Below are 7,947 nucleotides of genomic sequence, written 5' to 3'. Positions count from 1 at the left end.
AATAAAAATAAAAATTAGGGACTCAACAGTTGGAGGAAAAGCTGTGGGCGATCAGAGTTAGGATTTTTAAATCTTAATTCTTTTCAGTGTTTATATATGAGAAGAAACCATTTATTATCTTGTAATGGCAGAATTCTCCCCCTGCAGGATGTGAGCAATCCCCCTTGACTTTAATGGGAGTTACTCATACTATGTGAGAGGAGAATAGGGCCCAATACTGGAAAAAGGCCAATGTTCTTTACAAGTTCACATGCCTTTTGAGGGGTCATTTAATTTAGGCTGCCTCTGACCAACCAAAGGAAAAACTTCTCCAAATAATTACATTTATTTCTGTACAATTTCATAGTAAGGGTTAACACATTACGATGAAAATCGTATTTCTTCTGTTCTTCCCACTTGCCCATTTTAATCAGTTATTCAGAAATGAGTAAGTAGATCCTCACATGCAGTGAACTCAGAGAATGCTAATGGGGTATCTGCGTCTTTTTGCTCTCAGAGGCTTAAGCCAGAATTGGGAAAGCCTTTTATTCTACCACTCTCTCGGAGTCAGAAGAAAGGGGCTTTCTGAAGAGTTACTTTAAATTGAAACTCTCTTCTAATGTTAGTCTGCTGACTGTCTTGGGTCTCTGAGTTAGAAACTGCTTCAGCTTAGTTAATAGAGCCAGATGTAACATTGACCTTAAATGGTAAAAGCTCCCAAGAGTGAGAGAGAGGCTCGCCTGAGGGGAAAAAGAGGAATAACTCAGTTTTAGGTAAGTAATCTATGTAACCAAGAATAAGCTGTCTCCTTCATCTGTGAACCAGAACGGAACCATTTTTCCTCCTTAAAGGTACAGTACCTCATTGTTGTGATACTTAACTAACTTGGATAGATTTTTTTTCCCATTAAATTGACTGTCTAAAAAAAAAAAAAATGGGTGTAGCAAGACCCGTTCTTCTTGCATACTGTTTTGGGAACAGAAAAGTCTTTTGGTAAAGAAGTCTTTGCTGGTTAGATAGAAGTTTGCTAAAGAAAGGTAGGTAATCAGTAATAAAATGCAACCCTGATTCAGAATCGTCGGTAACTGTATTGTGCTGTCTGAGATAATTAGTTAGTACCCTGAAATGTTTATAGACAAATATGTTTAAAATGAGCTCATTATATTTAGCACACAGTTGTATGGTCTTCTTCCTTGCATGCACTCTTTTAACAGTGTATGCACCAGAGTTGCTCATTTTGATGGATTACCTACTTGTCTCTGGAACCTGTCTTTTACAAGACTTATCTGGAACCATTTCTTTACTTAGTACATGTTTGCTTTTAATGCCGGTAAGGGTAAATGAATGCTGATAAGTTACAACTAACTTAGCTGTTGTAATTCTTCAATATCTATTAAAAATAGCCTCCCCCACTCAGCAAATTAAAGTATATTAAAATTCTAAGTAAATATTTTTAAAAAAACAATATTTGATGTTTCTGATATTTCAAATTTCAGTTTGTGCTGAAGCTATTGATAGTTACATTTCCTTGGTAAATTAAAATTTTAAAAATACTTTTTGTTGTTGTGATTAAAATATGTATGTTAAGCATTTTTTCAGATAGAAATATGTAAACGTAATATGTTGGAATAATATGTAAATGAGAATTCAGATCAAGGTCATGAAAGTTGAGGCCAGCAATCATGTTAATAATATAAATGTTCATTAGTGAGTTAGATTTCAAGCTTTTAAAAAATTGCCTGGTTACCACTGGTGAAAAATTCCTGTGCAACTGAGTACACATGGAGAGAATAGACAGCTACATTAGTTTATGCTTCATGCTGTTTAGAAGAAGCATTTTTGTTTTGGATAAAGACAGAGTTCCTGCAAATAGTTACCTCATTTATGTTTGACATTGGTAGGTGTTGTGTATACTGTAAGTGAAAGCTCACTATATCTAGTTTCAAGAGAATCTGGCAAACATTTCTTAATTGCTTTAACATTCAGATCCAGTAACAAACATTATGATTTACTTCACTTCTATTTTTCTCTGAAATTTGAGTCTTTCATTAGTGGCTATTTTTTAAATCATTGATAATGTTGACCTTGTATCTATTAGTACCCTAATAATAAATCTCCTGGAAATGTAAATTAATACATTTATTAGGTTTTATAATTAGGCCACCTAGGTGAATGGAAATGACAAAATACAGCCTGCAAAATGCAGCTGAATATTGTGAGTGACACAAAGTAAGAAACAATTCTATACATTAGAAAAAGTAAATGACGTATTTTAGGGAACTCCAATTTTCAAAATATTCCAGTATCGAAGGGCCTTATTCTGATCTATTGGACTTGCATGTATCTTCACTTGTAGCATTATCTATGTCCTTTCGGTGTGCATGATGATTCACAGTTGTTGATCATACATAGAAGAAATTTGGATCATTGCATATTTTATTTATAACTTCATATGTAGACTGGACTAACTTCCATCTTTCAGTTTAAACATCTTCTCATGCTTGCCCCTAGGGCAGAGATATCTTTTGTTAATATCGCATTTCATAGCAACTTGTCAATTGTTGTGTTATTAGATAAACTGTAAATCAAGAAAGAAAGAATATATAATGTAATGCCCAGAGTTGTAGTTGTTATAACTCTATAATTAAAAACAATCATACTTAGTATAAAAAAAATACAGGTAGCATTCATGCACTGATACATAAGGCTATGGATCTGTATTCACAATAATTGTTTTTAATTGCGGACTGTGATATAGTAGCTAAACTTACCACTTTATTTAATCGCTTTTATCGCTAACTTATAGGCGCTGATAATATCCCTTTTAGGAAACTTCCTAGAACTCTGTTGTGTCTGCATGCATCTTTATCTCTCATTACCTTTCATTTCGTCCATTTTAAAAAATTATTTATTTTTTTTATTAGGGGTCAGTGATAGCCTAAGTCACAGTCCATGGATCCAGGCACCAAGCAGAGTGGGGACCAATGGCTACTTAGTGGCTGGATCCATTGATCCAAGGGATTTGAGGGGGTTGGGGAGAGAAAGTGATCCAGTATGCTGTCACTGCAGGAGGCAACTGGTGCCAAGGGTTGGGGCTACTGGACTCTCTGCCTCTTGCCAACCTGCTAATATTAGTCACTTTTCAGCTAATACTGCAGAACACCTGAACCAGCTGGCAGCTAGTGGAAATGGGAATTAGGGAGCTGGTAGCATGTACTTTCTAGGGTCATGTCCTTTACATAAGAAGGTTGTGTGGTACCCCTTTAGCCCCAGATTCCCAGAGACGGTGTCTCTGCTAACGCAGCAGCTGCTGACAGAGAGCAGGGGCTGAGTGAGAAAATACAGTATAAGGCTATATCTTAATCTGCCTGTCCACTAAAACTTCATTCCATCTATCTGTCTTATACATCTGTCTAGGAACTTATATGCTGCCCACCACTATAGTATCAGAGTGCTTAGAAAAGCAGAGCAAGTTGGGCCCTGATCAGTTGGTTCAGATAGTCAAGGGCTGCAACCACCTTTCATCACTGCTCTCTGCCCACTCCTGGTTTCAGGCATGTGAGTAAGAAAGAGAACCTGCTGCAGTTCCAGGCAAAGGAAAGTACATCCATAGCCTTTTTGAGGGGGGGAGAGAGAGAGACTAGGCACCTGGTGGCTGGCTGCCTCTTCCTTAGATTTGTGGGACAGAAAGAAAGAGGAATCTCGCAGCTTCCTTCCCCTGTCCTGACCTTCAGGCCCTCTATGGGGATTTCCTGCTGGTGCCTTCACATCTGCTGCCTTGTGGAAGTGGGTCTGAGAGAGACTGTTTGGAAGCTAGGTATCAGTGATGGGGGTTTATGAGTGGAGAGAGGTCCAGGAACCAGTGATAGTGTCTGTTAATTATATTAATTATGCACATATGCATTTGATAAATTAAGGGGAACTATAATGATGAATGCAGAGCTTTGAAATATTGCCTGAGTTGCTTCCATTCGACAGCCTGCTCCTGAGGAGCAGGGTTCATTTCTGTGGCAGAAGGGAGGAAGATCTTGACATGTGAAGAGAAGAGGACAATCCAGTTCAGGTGAGAATAAGTGTCTGTCAGGGAAAGGATATAACTGGGGGGGCAGAGGTCTGACAGGATTTGGTTTTGGTTAATCCAGGACCACAAATAGATAAAATCTCTTCCTGCAGTAGAGTGAGGCAGCCAGGGTTCTTTCTCTACTGATTTATCTTACCTTTCTCCTGTGAAGTCTTTCCATTGTAGAATGATAGATTTTATAACTCCCGACCCCCCAAAAGATTGACATTTTATTTAAAGAAATAAAAATTGAAATGTAATAAGATGAATAAAGCATGCCAGTATATGTGTCAGTGGGCTATTTGTGCATTTCTTGGGGGGGGGGGAGGGGGCTGTAGGCACAAGGTCCAAAGATTTTATACCTCTCAGTTCACCAGTAACATACAAATGCATGTCCTGTTGTGGCTTGTCAGTGCAGAAAGTTACATGGTAGAACCACATTACGTGACATATTCATCCAAATTACATGCATACGAAATACTCCTCCTGCAAGTGAAGAGGGAATATGGTTTTTGACTGTTATCCTTGTGTCATAACATCCAATGGAGTCCGTTTGGCCAGATCCTTGTTGTTCTTCTTCAGTTAATAGGAGTCTTGAGTATTTACATATCCAGTCATAAAGAGGCTGTCGTTCTTCGAGAATTCATGTAGTTAGTTTCATTGGTTGCAAAGCTTGCAGACTGAAATATGTGTTTTGTACTTGCAGTGTGTTTTGTACTCCTGTGTCTAGGAGGACAAGAGTGTATGCTTTGGGTTGGGGCTTGTCATAAAAATAAAGTTGTTAGGGATTATGTAATGATGCAAAGTGTTCTGCAATGCTGACATTATACATGGGAGTCTGTGGCTCCAATCCTATACTACTGAATGCAACAGCAAAACTGCTGTTGTCTTCAATGGAGCAGCAGCAAGCCCTCAGTGAGTACCACAAAGGAAGGTTATGACAGTACAGAGGAAATAAGAGTCTGAAATCTGTGAATTTGGCCAAGAACAAAGAGGTTTTTCACCCATCTTGCTTTGTACCCTTGCACCAATGAATAGCAGGGTATGTAGAGTGGCATCTGTTTCAAATCTTAAAAAACAAACCCTGCAATGAAAAAGCAAACTGGTTCCCTTTTCTGAGTGTTCTAGCAGTTTCTTTTGACTTGTGATACAGGCTAACTGGGACAGTGGAGTGTACTCAGCAGGGTAGCATAAAATGAGAGACATAAATTATTAACATTTCCTGTTTGGGAAATTTAGCAGCATGTTCAGTAATGGTGAACTGTGCCCTAACTGCTGTACACAGAAATTAAAAATAAAATGTTCAACCATAACTCAAAGAAGAATTTGTGGAGGGGGAAGGGAAATATTTTCACAAAGTATAAAAATACACACACGGCCTTGACTTATTTGACAAGAGCTGAAGACATTTTAGCCACTGTACTGCTTTTCTTTTTCTTTTTCAAGGGTGAATGAATGTAGTTAACTTCAGGACTCATGAAAATGGCATGATGTGGCTGGTTGCAGCTAAATCTAGTGGCAAGAAGTATAGATGGTGAAAATTATATTACTGCAGAAGGCCTGCACAAGGTCTATACAATGTTTAGGCCCCATGTTATGGTTTTAATTGGGGCATAAGGCCTTTCTTGTGCAGATCCTCTGCACTGGGATAAATACTGTTCTTAATGGAAGCTTCCCCACATAATAGCTCTACTAGTGCCCATCATCTTGACACTTCTGAATGGTGATTACATTTTAACAAACTCGCTGCAGATAATGCTCTCTGGAATGATAGTTGTCATAATTGTTTTTCCTGCTGTTTTAGATGGAGGTAGATTTAAGTCTTAAAATAACAGTGGTCAATAAAGCAGAATGAGGAAAATGAAATAGTTGCATGTTTTGATTTGTCAAATGCTAATCCTTGGATATAGGGTACACTCAACATGGCATGCTGGGAATTTTGGAACTTGTACTGTCTCAGTCACAGACCACTGATATTGTACCTATTTCCAGCAGTACTAAGTAAGCATGGCAACAAAAGAGTAATCATTGTGTGGTGGGAAGACTTACCATGGACATAATGGGATGTATTATGTGAGTTGTACATATCACACCTCTGTGCTAAACTTTTGTGAACTGTTGGGAACTTTTTGAATACAGCATTGCACTAAAATGTTTTTTTCTGAAATTCAAATACTGTACACTGATGGGAAGGACTTGCTGAAATATTAAAAACCTTGCACTTGTAAGATGCTTTTGACATTTCCTGTTGAATTTGACTTTTTTTAAAAGCCTTTTACATTTCCTGTTTAATGGATCTAGAATGGTGTTTGTCAGTAAAATGGCAAACATCAACGACCCTAGTCTATACAAGGCTGACATAAAATCATAACAGAAAGATGAATAATACCACAGGATTTCTCAGGAAATCTGTAATTATGCGTCATGATATTTCCCTGTGTTGGAATGGGTTCAGAAGTTGCATTATATTAAACTGCAGTATTTTTTTCACTGACCAGTAGCAAAAATGACACTGTATCTGAGAACCAGAAAGAAAAATACCATACCAAAGATGAGTAACTTTTTTTTATTGTAGAAGGGTAAATGATGAGATGCAGTTTGGTCCTTAAGATACAGTAGGGAAAATCTTGTAAATCAGTGTAGCTCCATTGAAATCAGTAGAGCTATGCCAATTGACATCAGCTAAGGGTCTGCTCCAATTAATTTTCATTGCCACTGAGAAGGGAGGGTACAGCCACTTCCGCACCCACCTACCCCAAAAGATATTAAAGTAGTACCCCTTCTCTTACGAAAGAGGAAGACACTCCTACCGTTTCAAAACTAAATGTCAGAGTTTATAGAATATCCTTCCTCTTTCTAAAATTCATTATAGCTGGACCTTTAAGCTTAATAACTTTTGCTTTTATTAACCATATCTTGTTACTTTAACTATTACCTATAGATACAGTACTCATGTACCCTGACTTTTAACTTCTGCTCCAATGATCCATAAAAATGTACAGAAATTCACAATGTGCACTGCCAGTTTATATACTTCAAAGATTACACAAATATGTCATGCAGTTACAAGAGGTTTTTTCTCCCCTGTAGGTTAGATACTGTACTATCATCTTTTTATATTTATCTGTGAGCATCTGCTAAGAAAATAAAAGAATATGTGACTTTGACAACCAAGAAAGTTCTATAAAAAGTCTGTTGCTATGTTTAAATGCCTACACACAGTTGCTATGGCAATAAAATTCTCAAAATGATGTAAGAATTGACACAGCTCATTGCCAGTCCTTTCTGGGACAGGAAACTTGTTGGACCTAGGAGATGAAGGCAGTCAGTGTATTAGGACAGAGCTCCCTTATATAGTTTCAGGTGCCCTATGCTCCTCTCTGGTAAGCAAAAGGCAGCCTAAACCCACAGACCCTAGCTGGGGAGGACATATGGAAGGGAATGTAGCATTCTCCTCTTTCCTGATTTAATGGAAACCCTTTTTCAGGATTTGTATTGATAGGGAGGGGATGGAGATGTCAGCCATTCTCCACAATTCCCCCTACCCCATGGAACAAAATATTGCAAGTCATTGCATGCATTTTTACAGTAACCTGTGTGGGTTCCCTGTCTGCCCCAAACTCTGTAACCATGCTATGAAAAGGTGGGAGGGAGGGAAGTGGGTGAAAGTTGTGAATGCCTCAAGGTCTGTGGGTTTGGGTTGGCTGATCTTCCAGCTGCTTCTGAGAAGGGCAGTAAATCCTATTTCTCATGGGAGAATTAGGAGGAATTTTCATGATGCATGAGGAATTAAACATGCAAATCCTAAGAGTTATACTGGGAACTGTGATGAAATGCTTGGTGTAGAATTGTCAGCTCTGTAGGACTTGCTCCTGTTGTTTCTTCCATTGAGCAACATATTAGATGAA

At 38.2% G+C, this 7,947-nt stretch overlaps 1 protein-coding gene across 13 annotated transcripts in view; it reads left to right on the top strand.

Annotated features, from left to right (window-relative positions):
- Positions 1 to 318: 318 nt before the first annotated feature.
- IRAG1 (inositol 1,4,5-triphosphate receptor associated 1) overlaps positions 319 to 7,947 on the top strand; it is a 137,226-nt gene continuing 129,597 nt past the window's right edge. For 5 of the 13 annotated variants that reach the window (XM_078853199.1, XM_078853198.1, XM_078853197.1 and 2 more), the window contains exon 1: positions 321 to 752. The gene's annotated coding sequence lies outside the window, so the exon portion shown is untranslated. The other 8 variants (XM_078853203.1, XM_078853206.1, XM_078853202.1 and 5 more) reach the window with 5 other exon arrangements.

Source organism: Lepidochelys kempii, chromosome 6, assembly GCF_965140285.1.
Source record: "Lepidochelys kempii isolate rLepKem1 chromosome 6, rLepKem1.hap1, whole genome shotgun sequence".
Lineage (NCBI taxonomy): Eukaryota > Metazoa > Chordata > Testudines > Cheloniidae > Lepidochelys > Lepidochelys kempii.
The sequence above is the reverse complement of the archived record's forward strand: the minus strand, read 5'-3'. Positions and strand labels throughout refer to the sequence as shown.